The sequence below is a fragment of the Physcomitrium patens genome, chromosome 6, assembly GCF_059467195.1.
Source record: "Physcomitrium patens ecotype Gransden chromosome 6, ASM5946719v1, whole genome shotgun sequence".
Classification (NCBI taxonomy): Eukaryota; Viridiplantae; Streptophyta; class Bryopsida; order Funariales; family Funariaceae; genus Physcomitrium; species Physcomitrium patens.
In genome coordinates this window covers 12,639,998-12,661,342 of record NC_143415.1, presented here as the reverse complement: position 1 = coordinate 12,661,342, position 21,345 = coordinate 12,639,998, and the positions used below count along the sequence as shown (strand labels likewise).

The 21,345-nt window shown below is 31.8% G+C and overlaps 2 long non-coding RNA genes across 7 annotated transcripts; one reads left to right on the top strand and one right to left on the bottom strand.

The window, feature by feature from the left end:
* Window positions 1-10,440: 10,440 nt before the first annotated feature.
* On the bottom strand, window positions 10,441-15,243 carry LOC149989160 (uncharacterized). Of its 6 annotated transcripts, XR_016503350.1 has the most exons (4): window positions 14,188-15,133; window positions 11,568-13,991; window positions 11,357-11,413; window positions 10,441-11,127 (listed from the first exon to the last, which is right to left on the bottom strand). It is a non-coding gene; the product is annotated as an uncharacterized LOC149989160 (long non-coding RNA). The 6 variants fall into 6 exon arrangements; XR_016503351.1 differs by having other exon boundaries at window positions 10,441-13,991; window positions 14,188-14,888; window positions 15,107-15,243; XR_016503355.1 differs by having other exon boundaries at window positions 10,441-13,991; window positions 14,188-14,929; window positions 15,107-15,180.
* A 73-nt stretch (window positions 15,244-15,316) lies between these two features.
* Window positions 15,317-16,520, top strand: LOC149989159 (uncharacterized). Its single transcript, XR_016503349.1, has 3 exons — window positions 15,317-15,651; window positions 15,737-15,821; window positions 16,007-16,520. It is a non-coding gene; the product is annotated as an uncharacterized LOC149989159 (long non-coding RNA).
* Window positions 16,521-21,345: the final 4,825 nt, after the last annotated feature.

Here is a 21,345-nt window from a genome sequence, read left to right as displayed (position 1 = left end):
CAACCATGCATACAATATAAATTAATCATAAGCTTCCAATCCTTCCATAATTTATTTTTACAAACCTTCAATTAATTTCCATCGAAAGACAACTTGCAAATGAGTTTTCATCCGGGAATGATTTTTCATCCACGAATGACAACTCATACACGCAACTATCTCATCCACTTTTATTTCATCCATTCAAAAGTTCATCCGTGATTAAAATTCATCCAATTGGATTTCCGTCAAACTTTTACCTAACCTAGTTCAATTCTAACCTGGATTCATTTAGCTCCTAAACTCCATCCAAGTAGGTTGCCTTCACCTTGTGAGTCTTTCCGAAGACTGATGGACCTCGAAGATGTATGAGCAACAATTCTAGTCCACCACGAGGAACACTCCCTGTCAATGGTTGCAGTCCAATCCTCTGAAACAACAATGATTTGTTGTCTTTAAGTGTAGAAGTATATATTAGTCTGTAATCTTCCCACTCAACCATCCTGCTCGGAGTCCTTCCTGTACTTCGGAGAGAGGGCAACCAATCCTCACGTTTACTCCAAGGCAGCGTGGATTGGAGCTTGGTCGACTTTTACCACAATGCAAGTGTCGACGGTGACCACTGACTAGTTCTACGGCTATCCTAATATTCGACGGGGAACATGTGATCTCTAACCCTCAGGGACTTTCTGTTAGCGAGGGCACACAGAATCTAACTAACTCCTTGACATGAGCAGCTCACATGTAGGATTCACAGCATCCCTACGAGGATCTTCTCATTCAAAGGATGAGATCGGTAAATGTCTAGACTCTAGATTCTCGCCACTGCTTCACGTACAAGGTATCGACAACGAGGAGGGTAGACAATCGACTAAGCTAACCATTTAGGCCTTGGTCGATCCACTTCACCCCTGCACCGATCGCTCACTGCTTCCAGCGATGAGCACAACGGCATTGGAAACTCCAAAAATTAAATAAGAACACTTAAGAAACAAAACGAAAACCGCAGTTCTGTCCGTCTTCGGCTTACACCACGCTAGTAACAAGGCACGCCTTTAAATTCGAATTCTTTGACGTCCACCAGGTTCACTCGATCAATGCCTTGGCTGCAGAGGCTTTAATCAGAACCACTGATCGTCGCTCCAAACAAAGCGAGTCCACCAATTCATTCAAAAAAAAAAAGAAAAAAAAAAAAAAAACAACAACAACAACAACCCTGACGCGCTGATCACAGTCAACAACAAAACTTACAATCTAGATAACATCAAGGAAGAACTAGGGCGAGGAGGATGAGGAAGACGACGACGGCGAAGCATCTGATGCGGACCCAGAGGAGGAGGAAGTTGACGACGAAGGAATCTGATGCAATGCGGACCCAAAGGAGGAGGAGGAAGACATATTCTGAATTTACACATTGAGGCCTTGCTGCATTATTTCTCCAGTAGTCAAATTTTCTGCCAGAGACGTCAACCTCTGTAGAAATGTTCTACTTGACAATCCCTTGGAGAATGTTGCATCAGCAAGGCCTCTGGCAAAGCCAAGGCAATAAATATCACACCCAATAAGTGAGAAAATCTATCACTGTCGCTTCTCTGCTTGGCATGACACAACATACTTGGGCAGTATTTCCAGGACTGCTACATCAAGGGCATCGCCTACTTCATCTTCGGCAATGCTGAGACGATCCTAGAGCATAATTATATGAATTACAAATCTGATGGATCCATCAACGCGCCGTCCTGCAGGAGCCTCGGCAAACTCCGTTAAGCAGGACGCATAGCAAAACAAGATGGAACTGACAAGAACAGACAAAACAGGTATCCACATGCTGCACCCATCTGGGCCAAAAGAAAAAGTCTGTGTGGCCTTCATCCATTTGCATTTGTCAACCTTAATTCAGTCATGTAAATTGTTGTGGTAAGAAAATGGTGTGCCTTGTATGAATCATCAAAATCAATGAATATTGTTTTACCAAATAATATCCATTTATATGTGTTTTTCCATCTACCCACCTATTTACCTTTTTTAAAGTTTAATTGTATTCATTCATCTCTTTTTGTTGGAACATTTAAGTCTTGACTTTTCAAGGTTTGTGGTTGAATCAAAATTAAATCTTTAGATTTAACTTAAGATATAAAATTGAAAATTAAAATTTGAGAATTTAAAATTGGAATTATAAGAATTTGAGAATTATTGAAAAAAATAATTTTTGACATATGCTTTCAAAATCATGTTTATATTTTAGAATTTAAATCTCTTAAATTAATATAGAAATTAATTTTAATTTCAATAATTTTTAAAGTTTATATATATATATATATATAAATGCAAATTATTCTAATTTTTTTAAAATTGTGCTATCTTTATATTCAAGTGTTTTTTTTTTAGATTTACTTATGAAGTTATATTTTTGTTATCAATAAATCACATTATGAATCCACAAACAATTTAAACATAAATCATCCAAAATCTCATACATATATATATATATATATATATATATAGCCACCACTATGATTTATTAATTTAGATAATTTCACTAAAAATCAGGTTTTGGAACATCTGAGTTAAAAACATGCAATTGTTTCAATTTACTGTACTATAAGGTGTTTTCTTATTAAACTATATTACAATTAGTAATCTATAATAAAAATAAATTTTTTTTTTAGACAACAAGCTTTTTATATAAGAAAAAAAAGATCATACAATGGACTTAAAGGCTTATTATCTATTTATTTGATTAGGTAATTGTATTCAATATATTACTTTTAATAGAAGTTATAAAACTTATTAATTTGTATTATCTTCAACTAAAATGACATTGATAAAATATATTACAATTGATTTTTTAAGATATTGGGTTTTTTATATAATTTATCAGTTTATTGTAGTATTATAAATAAAATACCATTTTTCTTAAATTAAAATATTATTAAAATTAAATAAAATAATCTTTAATGTAGAAAAAGTATTTTTTTGTCATTAGATAGGAAAAAATTTGAATATTATATAATTATAGAAATATAATAATAATTATAAATTTATGAAATTATATTAAATTATTATACATTATCAAGATTATTATGATTTAACAAAAATAAATAATTTTAAAATTTTATTTAAAATTATGCCAAGTTATAACAATAATACATTGTACATTCATAAATTATATTTTTAGTATTGTAATAATATCTCTTTTATTAAAATTAAATCCTTTGAATAATACATCAGGTTCTTTTAAGATTTTAATGTAACTTCAATTTAAGATTTTCATATAAATATTAAATTTGAAGTAATTTAATAAATTTAGAGATATATATTTAATCATATGTACATTAAACCATATGCCTTCATTTTTTTTAAATATTCTTATAACCAAAAATATCTTCATAGGATATATATATATATATATATATCTTTCTATTTTTGGATTCTATCAATTACTTAATATTACAACATTCTATCATCATCAAATTTACTATGATAATATTATTACTAATTTAATGAAATCATTAATACTTACTAGTAGCTATAAAAGCACCATTCTTAATCACAATTCTTAACACCAATGTATTCCAAATTACCACATTTTATGACCTTTTGGAATCTTCTACAAATTTCTAGAACCTTTTAGATACTTATAGAATCTTCCATAATCTTTTAGAAAGTTCCATAGGCTTCTAGAAGCCTCTTTAGACTTCTAGAAACTTCCATATAAAGTACCATAAACTTTTGTAATCTTTATTATAGTATAAATATGAATCTTTGGAACCACCTTTGTTATTAATCTCATTCTTTTTCTTTATGCTTGACATATTTCTTTGTCAAATTCTCGTGTCCTTGACAATTCCTTGAACAACTATAAGATCTATTTTCTACTCTCTCTAAGGCAACATTACCTTTGCTCTTCTTTATTTTCAAAAATCTTATAGCCAAATTGCTTCTGAACTTGGCTATAGTAGAGCTACAATCTCTAGGCTAGTAAAAAAGATCACTTTTAATAGAAAGAACCTTAAATTAGATAGACCAAAGAAGCTCATTGTAGTAGATGAAGAGCAATCATTTTTCAAATTAACATTAGAAAGGCTGAAAATATTATTGAGGTTACTAAAAACCTTAATAATATTATCGGTAATCTTGTATCAATCCAAACCATTCGAAATGTTTTAAAGAAATGGAATATAAAAGTTGTGGTAAACAAAAAAAAAAAACCACTACTATCTATTTACTATTGGAAACAATGCTTGAATTTTTCTCTGGAATATAAGAAATTAACTATGGAGGATTGGAAGAAGATTATTTCATCAGATAAGACCAAAATCAACAGATTTAGGTTAGATGGTAGAAAGTGGATGTAAAAACAAAAAGTCAGTTTTCGCTTAACAATAAGATCCAAAAAATAGTTAAGCATGGGGGTGGAAGAATAATGGAATGAGGTTATATAGAATGCAATAGAGTTTGGAAGATGGCAGAAGTTGAGGGAAAGATTGATGCCAAACAATTTGTGAAAATTCTTAAAAAAAACCTACTTCCTAGCATTGAAGAATCTCACATTTATAAAGAAGAGGTGATTTTTTAACAAGATAACGACCCCATGCATAACTCAAAACTAACATGGAAGTGGTTTAATCATCATAGGATTAAAGTAGTAGATTGGCGTGCTTAGTCTTCTAATCTTAATTCCATTGAACATCTTTGAGAGCACCTCAAACGCTAGCTCAATACCTAGAAGATAAAACCAAAAGAAGCTTGAGAGTTATAGGAAAGAATAGCTATAGAATGAAATAATATTGAAGTAGTTTTGTACCAAAAGTTAATAGAAAGTACGCTTAGGAGGTTGGAAGCAGTTATTAAGGCCAAAGGAGGTCCTACAAAGTATTGATATATAATTGGATATCACATTCAAAAAAATATTTTTATACTATTTCAAATTGAATTGGTCATAACTCTACAACTATCCAATGGATTTTTTTCAACCTAGACTCATTTAGTAGCCATAAAAGAGTACTTTATTTTCTATACAAACCACATGTCATTATTCACTACAATTCATCTGTATTACACTATTCTTTCTAAAATATGTCAATATTGAAACAATTTTTTGAGTCACTATATATATATATATATATATATATATATATTGTATTAGTTAAATCGAATTATAATAAAATTGTAATTTCTTACATATAAATTTAATAAATTTCATGCATTTTTTTAATAAAAAATAGCTTTAAAAATTCTTATTACATAAAATATATTTTTTTATATTAATTTTATTTTAATTTTTTTAATCAATTTCAAAAATACATTAAAAAAATTTAAATTATTTTTTATTATTTTTTATATTTTTAGAATAGATAATTTACTTTAAATATATTAATTTTTTTATATTTATAAAATATATCATTAATTAAATTCTACAAAATAGCTAAAGTATTATAAGGCAAATAGGTGTAAAATTATATTTCGATATTTTTACTTAGTTTAGAATTTATATTTTGTTTTTAAGTTTAGAATAAACTTAAGATTTACTTTTATATAAAATTTAACTTATTTAGATCAATTAATAAGCAAAAATATCTATGATAAAGAATTAGTATTTTTATTATCAATATATTGAGGCTACAAAAATCTTTATACAATAGAAATAATCTATGAATTATTCTTTAAATATTTATATATCTTTAAAGAATCTTAATTTTTTTTTAATTTATTACTAAAAGCCTTAAAATTTTTTTTGCAATAGTTTATAAACTAATCCAAATTTTAATTGAATTTTATCTTAAATATAAATTGTGTAATTGTATGAATATTAAAAAATAATAATATCTATATTTTTTTATTCAAATAAATGATGAAAACTATTATATTATTTTTAAAATCTAGTAGTAGCTTAAAATAAGTGATAGATAGCAGTTGCATAAATAAAACAATGTTATAGAAGTAACATAATGCTTTTGTAATTTAATAAAAATTATTACTAAGAAAAATATATAATATTGATCTTTTTTCTTTTAAATTATTATTTAAACTTATTTGCATCAATTCAATTACTAAAAAAAATTCTCCAATTCTTGGATTTAATTTAAGAAATTTATTACTTCTAAAAGTATCATCTTTTATTGCTCCAAAACAATTTATAATATTAAAAAAGTAAAATTGAGCTAAGATACCAACTCTTTTGTCAAAGTATTCATTCTATATAACATCTAGTCATTTTATAGCACAAAAAAATCTCAACCACTTAGATTTAAAAATTTCTCTATAAAATCCTTTATCAACACATTTTAAAAGTTATAAGCTTTTGACATCATGTAATGGCTCCAAAGAATTTGTCTTTCCACCTTCTACATAATTTGAGTCTTTTTAGTTTTTGTAATGAATATTTTTTTAATTTATATTTTTTATAAGAAATATCTCTAATTATATTATTTAATATTTTATGTAAAATCTTATCATTATCTTCAACTTCTTTAAATGTAACAACATTGAAACTAATATGTGTATTCACTTCAAAGTTATTTGAATAATAATTTAAAAGAACAACATATGTTATATCATCACAATCATTTAAATCTAAAATTAATTCTAAAATTACTTCTTTATTTTTCAACTAAAAGATAGTTGCATGACACTAATGATTTTTTCCACAATTTCTTATCAATGCATAAATTTTATCTATTATAATATAGAATTTAGTAAATAAAGTCTTTCCTTCAAAATAATTTTTGTTGTTGGTCATTAAATTTTTTAAAAAATTATAACATATAAAATATTTTGCAAAGATTTATTCATTAATTTTTAATAAAACCTCTATTTTTTCAAAGTAGATTTGAAAATAACCTAAAATATGTTTGATATCAACATCTTTAGTTTGTGATGCTACTTCAATATCTTCAATAGGATTGTTGCATCATAGCAAAAAATAAGAACTTTTTGTTGTACAACCAATAAAAGTCCACCATATCATTGATATGTATTTTATAAATATTTCCATAAGATTGACCATCATGGATTCTTTAAAAGTACCTAATGTTTATTTGATAGTTAAAAATATAATATATTATCATAATAACAATTTGTATCCTTTTTACATCAATAAATTATTAAATTTTTTTCAATCAAACTAAAATAATAGTAGTACAATTTGAAACCACTAAAAACATTACAATTACTATTTTTATTTATGAATTCAATTTTTATCTGTTTGTCATGTCAAAAAAATATAACCATCAACATATCATATTTTTAATAATAATAATAATAATAATAATAATTCATATTTTAGATAATTGTATAACCTTTATTTAAATACATGTAATTAATATTCTAATTTTATCTAAAATATTAAAAATATTATCATTCTAATTAGATAAAAAATATTCTATTAAATAATATCATTTTTACTTATCTCTAATAAAAATATAAAATAATAAAAATACATGGCAATAACATTTAAACAGTCACTTAAATTTAATTATTACTTTAAGGATTTTTATTTGATACATTTGTTTCCAATTGTATCTACAATATATTATATAATAACAATTTAATTATGATTCTTGAATAAAATAATATATATAGTTTTAAGATTTGAATTCCAATTTGTAGTTCCACAAGTTCCAAAAGACCTAATAATACAACATTTTTTTCTAAAAAAAAAAAAAGAAAAAAAGAAGAAAATGCAATAGACAAATTTTCTTTAACAAGAAGCTTTATCCACACTATTATAAAGATTTAGTCTTCTTTTGCTTTAATTTAATATATTCTCATTTTATTTGAATTAAAATATGTCAAATTTATAATTCTTTTATGATAATAAGAGAAAATCTTAAACTATAGAGATTATAACTTCACGACCTTTTCTAGTTCCATCTTTAATTTAAACCTTCCACTTGGCTTAAATAATAAGCAATACTAAGTAAAATCTTAATAAATCAACACACTAGTCTATAATATAACAACCATTTTTCATAAATTCTATCTTTCACCAAAAGATGCAACATTGAGTTACAACAATATGCATATTTACTTTTTAAGACCTTCTAAACATTACCATCTAAGCAAAGAGATTGTTCCATTAAAAGAGCATAAAAAAAAAATCTCCTAAGAATCATGACTAAAGCAAGCATATTAAACTTAAGAAGCTTTATGCTCTTCTTGGATATTCATTAAAAATAAAAAAAATTAATAATAATGAAAACTTAAAAAAAAATAAAAATAAAAATACTCAATGTCATAGATATATACAATTAGTAAGATAAGAAGTCTTAGATTGAGGATAAATGTAGGTTGATTTAATAATATCTTATGGAAAAACTTCTAAGAAACTTCATAGACACAAATTTAATTTTAGATGTGTTTGTAGTTGATTGATAGGTTAAAAACTTAGCCAACAAATTAACTACATGTTACACATGTTAGTAGCTTCTAGTACAAGTTTAATATATAGTATACATATAAAAAACTTGTCTTATAAGTTAGACATGTGTCTTGCAAGTTGGACATGTGTCAAAGGTCCTCTAGGACATTGCCATATAGCTCCTAATTAGATAGTGTATACAGAGGTAAGAATGAAGCCTTCTTCATTTTTATCAATGCCTTTCTAGTCCTTAGTCTTATTTCAAGACTTTCTAATCTTCTTAATTTTTGTCAATAGTTATTCTAATTTTAATATTATATTAGTTTTAAATAAATATCTATTCTTTTTGAATGATACAAGAGTATATTGAGTTTTTTTTTGAGATTCATGTCTTTAATATTCTAAAAATAGATAAATTTGATACCTTACATATATAAAAATATTTAAAAATAAATATTCTTATCTTGTTCTATTTCAAAGTGCAATCCACCGAACTATAATTTGTATAAGAATAGATAAATATCTTCTACGAGAATAATAAACAATTGATGATAGTTGTGTATATATGCATCAATAAAGAACAATAACACAAATGTGTGCAAGTTAAGCCATGAAGGAAAGTAATGATTGTTAAAAAAGAGTAATAAGATAAGTGACTAATTTTTCTTCAAATGAGATCTGATATGGCTGCATTTGTTTTCTTTGCTTATTGTGAAGTAGAACCATGTCCATGCTTTATCAAATTACTCATTCTTATTAATTGTGCTTTATATCTTCATTTTGTGCTCCACTCCATCACATCATTTAAATGCATATATTGATTATTTAAACTTTGATGTTATAAGTATTGTAGAAATTTTTCTATAATTTAGTTCAATTAATAGTTTTTTTTTTTTTTTTTTTTTTTTTATCATAGTTTATTAAAAAAATTATAAATGTATTTAGATTATTTTTTTTGCATGCTTTAAATGGATAAATTTAATATAAATAAAAAAAAGTATCTTAATATGATGACTTATATACTTTTATATATGTTTTCAAGAAAATCATTTTATTAGCTTAGATGTCTTATTTATACATCATAAAGAGAAATGTATTCATCATTTAATTGGTATGAAAAATGACCATTTTTGTATTAATTGGTATTGATATCTTAATTAATAAAAAATCAATGATATTTCTAGTTTGAGTTATTCAAAATGAGAAAACAATCCCCAGTATTTCTGAATTGTTCAGCAGGTTGCACCTCGAAGAAACCAACCTCAAATTACTGCAAGGAACAACCCAAGAGGAAGTACTTGTAATGAGAATTCGTAACATTATCAGAGGACGATTCTCCAACACCGGTCGGGGAACTTATCAAAACTTTCAAAGAAGAAATGGCATTCGAGCAAGCTACACAAGCTCAGATCTGTGTAACTGATGCGGAGAATCGGGGCACTTCGCAAAGGTATGCACTGCCCCGGCACCTCTTCCTTCAAACTTCCAAAAATCATATACACCATTTTCAGGAAGATCTAACGAAGGCAACCTAGTATATGACACGTTGGGAGAGGATCTATCTTTCTCAGACGAAAGCATTGAAGCGGCCCTGGCAGCTCGGGCAGTGGACACAAATCAAAACCATGAGTGGGTGCTTGACTCTAGCGCATCTCGCCATTTCGCGAACAATCCGGACATGTTTACCAATTTAGAACAAGACAGATCACATAGCATTGTGACATCGGCTTCGGGCCACGACCATGTGATACAAGTCAGAGGAAGTGTTGAGATTCCGATGCCGAATGGTGAAATACAGACGATTAAGGATGTTCGTTATGTGTCAGGGCTCAATGAGAATCTGTTATCAATAGGACAGATAACGGATTCTGGAAATCTTGTTTTATTCACTAAATCAATGTGCTTGGTACTAACGTTGAAAAAGCCATGAAAAACCGTCGCAGTAGGTAGTAGGGATCCGAAGACAGGGTTGTACAAGTTCTCCTCTTTCGCCAACAGTTTGGAAGCCCACAACATTGAAGCCCCTCTTTTTACCGGGGAGATATCAAGTGAAACCCATTCAGTGATCACGAACGCAATGTCATCTCAAACAGCAGGAGAAGAAAACAACCGAGACACCGCCAGATTATGGCATAGGCGTCTCGGCCATTTAAATTACGACACGCTCGCCCACATGAGCAAGCAATCTGATGAGATGCCAACACTTCCGCCTGTGAAGGAAATCTGCGAGACTTGTTAGACTAGTTAGCATACTAGACTTGCAATTCCGAAGGTTGCAGAATATAGATCATTCATTCAGATCTCTGCGGCTCTTTACCGAAACCTTCCATGGGAGGAGTACTCTACTTTCGAACATTCACGGATGACTACAGCCGGAAGACATGGATTTATTTTCTAAAAAATAAGAGCGAAACACTCGAAAAATTCGGTGTGTTTAAAAATCAAACAGGCCTTCGGATCAGCACTCTCCGCTCCGACAATGGAGGGGAGTACCGATCTCTCCACTTCACTAGGTTTTGTGAAAAATATGGGATCAAGCGGCAGTTCTCTGCTCTGCAAACACCGTAACAGAATGGCGTTGCGGAGAGAAAGAACAAAGCTATATTGGAAAAGATCCGCTGTTGCTATTCGCAGCAAAGGTGTCTCTTGATCTTTGGGCGGAAGCCGCGAAAACCCCGGTCTACATCATGAACAGATCACCCACTAGATCCAACTTCGGCACGTCACCGGATGAGATTTTCTTCAAAATCAAGCCAAGCATCTCACATCTGCGAAAGTTTGGGTGCCTAGCACACATCCACATCGACAAGACTCATCGAAATAAGTTGCAACCGAACGCCAAACTCACAGTGTTTCTCGGCTATGACGAATCGGCCAAAGCCCACAGGGTGCTTGATCCAGAGACTCAAAAAGTCACAGTAACAAGGTATGTCACATTCGACGAATCCCGCCATCTCATCACAACATCAAAAAACACTGAACATCAAGACATAACAGCGACGATGCACATCATACCCGAGGAACGGGTTCCTTCATCGGTGGCACTCACCATCCCCAATGTGCCCAACTCCACTGCAGGAACAAACGAGACATTCCCCGCAGAAGTAAGAATCTCATCAGAAAATCCGACTCTAGAACCTGACCAACTTCAGATTCAACAACCTATATGTCCCCACGAGAAATCAAAAGATATGACCCCTAACGACTGTACTATTGAATAGACAACCTCGCACCGGGTGCCGACTTCGACGCCGCCCCTCAGCTCCCAAGAAACTTGCGCGCCTCCACATTCGCACCATGACAGCGTCCAACCAAATGATCCAGAAACGCTGAATTGCAAACTAGAACCATTCACTAGTCGTCGCAAGACAACATCGGCCTGGTGGGATGATTACTACGTCGGAAGCGCCACCATTCTCCTTAAGCCCGAATCATTCACCGAGGCAGCAGGTCTGCAGTAAGATCTAGTCTGCAGTACTGACTCTTTTGCCCTACGTCAATGACCTTCTCTTCACCAGTAGCTGCCCAGATTGGATCCAGAACTTTAGATCTCAACTCGAGACTCACTTCAGATGTCATCACTTGGGGAGGGACCGGGAGTTGTATACCTCGCATCAGAATTTCAAACAGTGGAAGATGGCAGATTCATTTCCTAAAATTGCTACATAGAACAGTGCCTCGACACCTTCAGCCTAAGCGATAGCCAGCCAGTATCAACACCAATGATTGACAAACCGAGACTCATGCTTGACACAGGAGAAGATGAAGTCGATCCAACCTTAAATCGAAAGCATGTAGGAAAGCTGATCCAACTCACCCACACCCGCTACGACATCAGCCTAGCGGTAGGTATATGCAGCTGGTTTATGCAACGACCCCAAACCTCTCACCTGAAGGGAGTCAAAAGAATCTGGAGATATCTGAGCGGAACAAGGGATCACGGAATATTGTTCGTGAAAGGGGAGAAATCAACACTCACGGGTCACGTAGACTCAGATTATGCAGGTGACATTGAAAAATGGTAGATCCACAACTAGATTTATTTTTCAACTCGGGAGCAGCCCGATCACATGGCACTCAAAGCGTCAACCAACCGTCGCACTACCTGGCACAGAAGCCGAATACCACTCATTGTCGGATGCAACGAGGGAATCGGTCTAGATCAACTCACTACTAGAGAAACCTACAGTTACTACTGTGATAACGAAAGCGCCATCAAATTGGTTCACAACCCCGTATTTCACCAGCGTACGAAACACATATCGGCGCACTACCACTACTCGAGAGAGAAAATCGAAAGCAAGGAAATCCAGGTTTTTTCCAACGGTCACACAAACAACTTGCTGATTTGCTCATAAAACCAGTAGACAAAAGTTTATTTGAAAAATTCAGATCTAAATTACACTTGGTAAGTGCCAAGCTAGTAGGCGCCTCACCATTAGAACAGCTAGTCTCGTAGAACTCTAGCAGTAAACATTACTAGGAGCAGTCAGATTCAAGTTCTAGAACAAAAATTCTCCGCCTCCTCCCTGTTTCAAGAGGATTTGAATTCCGCTCCACAGGACCCTTTCATCTCCCTTTCGCATTCTCTCCAAGAAACGTACACTCCAGGACGATATCCTCGACGGACGGCATAGAACTTTGAATGTTGACAAACCAAAGGCTTCCTCTCACGAACAGCGGCAAAGGGGTTCTGAGATTCAGAAGACGTTCCAGCAAAATTCTCCGACGGAATCTCCTCCAAACCCTCAGATCTAGGAAAAATTAGTCGCTCCTAAACAATCGCAAGAATAAAACCGACATGGCCCATACAGCAACAAGGAAAATTCTACTTAAAGAACCATCTCAAAAAACTTGTGAGTTATCCAGCGTGGTCCCTCCATTGACATAGAAGAATAGTCCCGCACAGGCACTGAGGGAGGGTGTTGATAAAAGCAGCCCCTGTGGCATCATAGTCTCATTTGTAGGCAACCTACCTTTCCAGGTTCTGTTCGTTATCTCGACATTGGCGGTTACTGTTTCATTAGTACTTAAGATGATCGAACTGTTCATGTTTCTTCAGTGAAGTAAAGGGCTAGTATTTTCCTTTGTTAATAAGTTCTACATATTTAACAAAGAAGGAGGGCTTGGCCTACATGAAGACAGAGATGGAGGATATATTGATGAGAAGAGAATAGATTTAATGGATGCAAGTTGTTGGAAAGTTGTTTAGGACATTCAAAACGTGTTAGAAGTTTACTTTACTTGTCCAGATTGGACAGTGGAGTACTGTCATCTCGATTGGCATCAGCTTTCTCTTTCCAGTACTTTGGTCTTTGATGAATTAGCAGATAAAGCTTCAAACGCAATGATCAGCAGGCGCTTGTTCTCACAAGCAGATGCAGTGAGTGAGTGGAGAGATTGCAGATATGAAGCTGACAGACGATGGGTTCTGGACTAAAACTAGATTGGATAAATTCTTGTGGTCACGAAGACTCTCAGGTTTTTAATCCGTTTGTGTTGAAGAATGATCCGAAGGAAATACAACCCGCTTTACCTTAACTTGCCGTGAGCAAGGACATGAGATGCCGAACACTAGGATTTGTTTCCCTTCGAATCAGATATGGAGTCGGATTATGTCTCTGAAACTTGCTTCATGAGTTTACCCGACCTGGATTAGAAGGATTGGAAAAGTACACAAACAGATGAATCGTGTACTCATGACAATGAACAAGCTTTTTGTGCAGGAAACAGCAGCAGGACATTGCTATTAGAAAAGATTTACATCTGAATGTCAAGTCGAACAAGCAGCAAAGATTCAAAGCGGAGTAGAATCACTTCGGATCCATAGCAGAGATTATAATGACCTTCAATGTAAGTTGCGTCTAGTTTGATAATCTCTGCATTTGTAGCCCAGCGGCGACTCGAACATGGACATCAAAGCTACTTAAGTCCAGATGGACTGAACACTCAACGTCGGCGACATCTGACGTTGTCGACGAGGCAGCTCGTCATTATTCATACTTCTGGAGAAGGCTGATTAGAAATTGCCATTCAGAGAGCCGCAAGAAATCTTCTCAGTTATTGGTATATGCTCCTCATTCTTGGCATCGTCACGTCGGATAAAAGTAGTTCGACATTAGTATGAGGGAGTGTAACAATGGGAACACAATGCTCACAGAACTTGCAAGCTGCTTGTCCGCATGTAAATGGAGGCTAATTCATAAAGGTTTCACATTATATCGGTGGTTCATTTCAGAAAGCAAAGAACCAAGGAGCGACTGAGAAAGGGCTCATAAGTGGCTGCCTCACAGACCTGGTAGCTTACATTACGCTTATTTGGAATCACTTGCTTAACTGTCATCGTCCGCAGGTGACGAGAATGATTTGTTTGTTAAGATCTGGTGCGAGTTGTGCTCGAAGAATCATGCTCACAATCCCGATGCATTGAAATTCCAACTTATACAATTAGTTGGTATCCTCACCCAAAGTAAGTAAGGATTGAATATCGATCGTCAATAGGAAAGACAAATGTGCGCCAGAGGAAAAAAAGTCGTTTTCTTCTCAACTGTATGAACATCAGGCAGCTTCTCAATTTTTCTAATACATCTGTTAGATAGCGTAATCGATAACTGCAGGGGCAATAGGCTTGTGCATGCGGTCTCATTTCGTACTGCTGACTCCAACATTTCACATGGTTTGCTATAGAAATCCTACACTTCCGTCTCTAATTGAACCCAATGTACACAGAGAGAAAGGAGAAGAGAGGGAACTCTGCATACGAACCTCATTTTTGCAGACTCTGCGATGATTTCCGTATCTTCAGAAAATTCGCTACAGCGTAGAAACTTGTTCATTTTAAGCCAGTTAGGTTTTGAACTTGCTTATCTGGACTGCCTGACGAGAGTGAGTCAAGCAACGTGATTCTTCACATCCTTAACGTGACGTCGTTTGAGTTTTAGATGTTCACTTCCACACATGTGAAGGCTGTTTCTGTGGAAATTGCTCACCTAACTAACGCCAGTGGAAGTGTCGATGCTTGAGTCAATCAATCTTTAAAAAAAAAACACATTGTCTGGGCGAATACAAGGAATTAGGGCAAGCTGATCCGAGTTCGGCACAGATTGCTACTTTCTGGAGAGTTTGAGCTCAGGATAGAGAAAGAGAGCGAGAAACCTCGCCAAATCCATCACAGCAGTTCAGGAACTTAAAAGATTATCCAAAATAGCTCTGCTCGTTGATATTGCAATAGGATTTATAGTGCATGGAGTGCAGTTATGCCTATTCACTGCAACAACTTTATGTGCCCTCAGACGTGCCAACTATATCACGTACGCATTTCCTTAAACCCTCAGCCCACCATACCGCATCCTTGACGGTTTTACAACAATGAACCCTGTGATTCATATTCTGCAGCATCCATGGCGAGAGAATCCAGAATGTGAGCTTCAAGCAATTATTCGACTTGTCCATGAGGCTGGGGGAATCCATTGTCAATGCGGTACGCACACTTTTACTACCTCCGAGATTCCCACCGCAATATCCCTACCCTTTCATGTTGTAAAACTGTCGGCAAAGTTGGTGAATCCCTAAATCTCGTAAACACAGTGTCCACGTTCGTTGCACTCACATCGCATTAAACTTGGCTTGCATCCGCTGCCTCTAACAAAAAAGCTGCTGTTACAGACCGTGGAATTCATGGAAATCTTCCCTTCAGATCGGGCACCCAACCCTGTTCCAGATCCTCCAACCGGCTGAGGTAAAACCTTCCACCCACACCCTCTCAACCAGCGCCGAGAACAACATCCACACAGTTTGAAACAGTCCGGATATGGCAAGGAAGCTTATTTAAGACGATGCTGCTGCCTCATTCCCTGCTAAGAGGCCAATTATGTGTTGCATTAAGCATGCAACACTTTACATTGCTAATCAGAGAGCAGGCACAGAATTTGACAACGAGCGGGATCTCTTTACAAGGAGAAGTGAAATCTCCGCACATCATGAACAGAAAACAATTTATTGTGCAAGTTGTAGAGTGGGTGATTGAAATAGTGCAGTTGTGAGGTACTGAGGAAGTGGGTGGTTCAGATACCAGAGAGAAAGGAAAGGTTTAAAAAGATTTGTTTATTTATTCATTTAACTTGTAGGCAAGATCTTACCTTCACCTATCATTATCAATAAATACTCATGTGCGAGATAACACTTTGTTAAGGGAAAAGCTTGGTCCAGGTTGTGTAGAGCCGGTGTCAGCCTTCATATTTAGCTTGCAAAATTCCCTTTTGGCTGATTCCTTATTCCTTCTTTTTTTGGTTATTCTTTTCATGTCAATGTGGGTCAAGTCAGGCAGGCTTGAAATAGCCTCCCACAAGGGTTCTAAAGGATGCTTCCATGAGCTTTCTGCTGACGTAGTCAAAAACGGTCACCAAACCGCCATCCATGTGCAAACAAACTGTTTCCAAGCCCGTTTCTAAATGTATAATTCGTCTTCAGAGTGGAGGAGGGTGGTGACTAGTATACAGTTTTAGGGTTTTAATTGATTTTGTTCAATGGGAGGGCGTTAAATTAGGGGAATGGGCAGGAGGTTGAATTCCAAAGAATCTTACAGGGAAAGAAAGGCTTTCTCTAAGTTTTTGTTCTTTTGCAGAAAATATTATCTAAAAGGAGGAGGAACGTTTTTCTTTTTCTTTTTTTCTTTTTTTCTTTCTGAAGATATATTTTTTTGGATATTTCACTTTTGTAAAGAAGAAAGTATTGGAGCCATGGTGTGCAATATTTGTGCTTTATGACCCATTCATTCCGACTTTTGAATTCTTGATTGCAAGTAATTTATGAAGCATGCATAAAGTATCTTAGTACAAGCATAATTTATTCAAAAGAAATTGAATACGATTAGGTCTATTTCTCTTCTTTAATTTCTATTTTTCTTTGCATGCTTAATTACATTTCTATGAAAACAGTGCATGAATTTATTAATATGATGGAATATGGACAAATGTTTGTATGCAATGAACATAAATAATATTGAAAATCTTATTTTTTTGGATTTGAAAAATAAAGATGCGTGTTACTTAATATATAATCCTTAAGTTTTTTAGTTAATTTCTTAAATTTTACTTTTAAGTTAATTTTTTTTAGTTTTTTAAAACTAATTCGGAATGTGCTTTATGACCCATTCATTCTGTACTATAAACTTTGTATCGAATCATCAATAATTCGAATTGGATAAAGAAGCTATGGAAATTTATTATTATATTTAAATATAAAATAATCACATATATTTAGAAATATATATATATATATATATATATATTATAATGCTAATGCCTCCATGCCACTTTAATATTGACTTGCTTTGAAGTATGTATTGTTTGAAATTAGAAAATAAATAATAATAAAAAAATACCTTAATATTTATAAATTTACATATTTTTAATATATACATAAAAGCCATATTATTTTTTAAAAAATTATTCTTTAACCTATATCATCATTATGGTACAAAATAAATTAAAATAAGTATTATTCCAATATCAAAATTTGTAATAAATTTAATAATTTTAAAAAGAAAACAAAAAAAACCTTCTAAAAATACTAAAAACATATTTTATGAAACAACTTATCATAGACACACATATTTATTCCAATAATTATCTATATGATTAGATAAAAATATGTAAAAGTAGATTAATTTCATAATATCTTCTAAAAAAGCTTCCTATAAGCTTCATAGATACAATTTTGACTTTACATGTATTTGCAATTGTTTGTAGGTTAAAAACTTGGTCAATAAATTAACTACATATCACACATGTTGATAGCTTGTAGAACAAGCTAACTATGTGGTGCACATATAAAAAAAACTTACAGTGCAAATTAGGATATGCTTTACAAAATTAATATATGTTGGAGGTCTTATAGAATTTCGCTATATGACTTCTAATTAGATAGTATATATGGAGGCAAGAGTGAATTCTTTTGCTCTTGTCAATGCCTTTTTAATCCTTAGTCTTGTTTTAAGACTTTTTGGTCTTTTTATTTTTGGCAATAGTCATTCTAATTCAATATATTACCATTTTTAAAGGATTTTTTAGTCTTTGCAAGTGACACAAGAATATATTGATATTTTCTTTCTTCAACATTCATATCATTGATAGTTTGACAAGAGTGCTAACTTATTATTCCTATCTTGTTTTAGAAGTGAGTAGATTACTTTGCTTCTAATATTATATTTTAAAAGTAATAGACTATCTACCTTAAAACAAACAATTTAGTTTTTTAGCATTGATTTTTATTTAAAGAATATAGATCATTCCTATTTATAGAAATTTTTATTTAATATTAGAGGTTATATATTATCTTCTTTTAATTTGACTTATAGATTTATTAAATTATTTAAAATAAAAGAAAAAATCATAAATACTATACTTAGTAGAAAAAAAAAAGATTTGTAACTTTTGTAGATTTTCATGAGCTTATCAATACTCTTAGGGTAGAAATTTCATGTATCACCAATGCCAACCACAGAAGCACTATTCCTACACATATGGAAGAAGTCCAAAGTCTATGCTAATAAGTTGTATACTTGAAAGAAGCAAGTAGATGAGCCTCACAATCAAATTCAAGAAGTCTTACTTTTGCATACACAAAGGAGGCAAGAATTAATATGACCAAGAAGTTTGATAGAATAAGATCTAAATTTCAAGGATTTTTGCAATAAATTAAGTACTATTTAAAATTACATTCTTTCTAATACTCCAATAGATTTATTCAAGTTGGATTCATATGTGTACTTCTATCAAGAAGTATTCTTTTTTGCTTTGTACTTCTGATGGAAAAAGATTCACAACTATCTCATAATTTGAATTCATTTTTAAAAGTATTGATAGCTATATTTAGAAAAAATGATTGAAAAAGGATAGTAGAGATGAAGCTTATACTATTATGATGAGGATTATATTCAGCAACCACATATATTGCAAAATACAAAAATCTTGCTTGTGATGTGGATTGGAATGACAAAGTCCTTATCAATTAGTTTTGATATGAATTGAAAAATAATGTCAATGATTTATTATTCACAATGTTGAGAACAAGTTCATTTAAGTAATTTATTGCTCAAGCCATTGCATGCAACAAACAATTCTTTGAAAGATGTCAAGAATAGAGATTTGATTGAAGAAGTAAAAGTCAAGCCTTAGCAACACCTTCTAAAATTTTAGAAGCTTACTTATCTATGCCAAAGCCTATGTAAATTGACCCAATATATTTTAAACTTCTTACTAAGTCAAAAAAGATTCATTGCTATTAAGAAGGTTTGTGCCTATATTATGAAAAATCAAAGCATACTACGTAACATTATACAAAGAAGCAACGTAATTACAAAATAAAGAGTATGATTTCCAAAGAAGACAATGTTTTAGAAAACAAGTTTTTCCAATTACAATAGAGATTGTGCGACTGAATTCTTATGTAATTTCTAGTAAAGGTCCTATTCTCTCTTCACATCTTTTATCTTGTTTCACAATAAAAGTTTATTTAGGACTAAAAAATCACAAAGTCTTAGACTTATAAGATTTAGAAGCCTTAGCTTGTATTATAAATAAAGACTTTGTCAAAAAATAAGATATATCTTTTTTTAAAAAAACCAAATATGTACATGTATAATTAATAGATGGTTGTTTGTTGTCTTCTTTAGATGTTATACAAAAAAATTGTTCCTTTAGAAGTAGCAACTAGTGGTTATAATAATTTAATAACATTTAATCTGATTAAATTTTCTTCTAATCCAATTATTTTAGAAATATCATGGTTAAAAAAAATAAAACTCTTATATAGACTAGATTTCTTGCAAACATGATTTTTTCTATAATTTAGCCAAAGATTTTGCTAGGCAAATAAAAATTCATAAGACAAATACATCCAATCCATTATTGATAAGTGCAAAAACTTTCATGCATGCTACAAAAGAAGGGTCAATTTTTGCTATAAAAATCATACCTATTATTAATAGAAAAAAGATTTTAAGTGATATTTCAAACTAATATTAAGATTATCAAGACATTTTTGAAAAGAAAAATATAGATATTCTTTCAAAGCATTGTCTTTATGCTTTTTCCATCAATCTTCAAAAAAGAGCTCAACTACTATCACAAACATATATACTTACTATAATAATTATCTATAAAATTAGAAAGAAATAGATAAAAATAAATAAAAGTAGATTAATTCCATAATATCTTTTAGAAAAGCTTTCTAAAAGCATCATAAATATAATTTTGACTTTATAAGTGTTTAAAGTTTATTTTTAGGTTAAAAACTTGAACAACAAGTTAGCTACATATTACACGTATAAGTAGCTTGTATAATAAGTTAACTATGTGGTGCACACATAAAAAACTTTCTATGCAATTTAAAACATGTGGCTTGCAAAGTCAACATATATTGGAGGTTCTATAGAATATCGCAATATAATTCTTATATGGATAGTATATATAGAGACAAGAATGAAGTCTTCTTCACTCTTATCAATTCCTTTCTTGCTTCTAGTCTAGTTTCAAGAGTCTCTATTTTTCTTGTCTTTTAGCAATAGCCATTCTAATTTTTTTTAATATACATACTTCTTTATTTCTATTTTTTCATACTTCTTTAATAAAGTCTCATTTTTTTATTTGCTTTCATTGAATTCTTATCCTTGACAATTTGAAAAGAGTATAATTATAATATCAAAGCTTTGTCTTTTTTTTATTAAGAGTAGATTAATTCTTTTTCTTGATATGACATTAGTATATTAGAAGTTGTGGATTACCTTCTTTTAAACTGATGTTATCCATAGTATTTTCTTTTTTCTCAAGTCATCTTTTTTATTTGTCTTAAAAAGTATTAGATTATTTTTATTTTTATTTTTATTTTTTTTAAATATTATCATTGCAAAGCTTTTTTAAAATGAAGAGTACAATGGTACAAATGCAAGAACAATAAAAGAGATTAATACTTATAATACATCAACTCAATTTACCACCATAAGA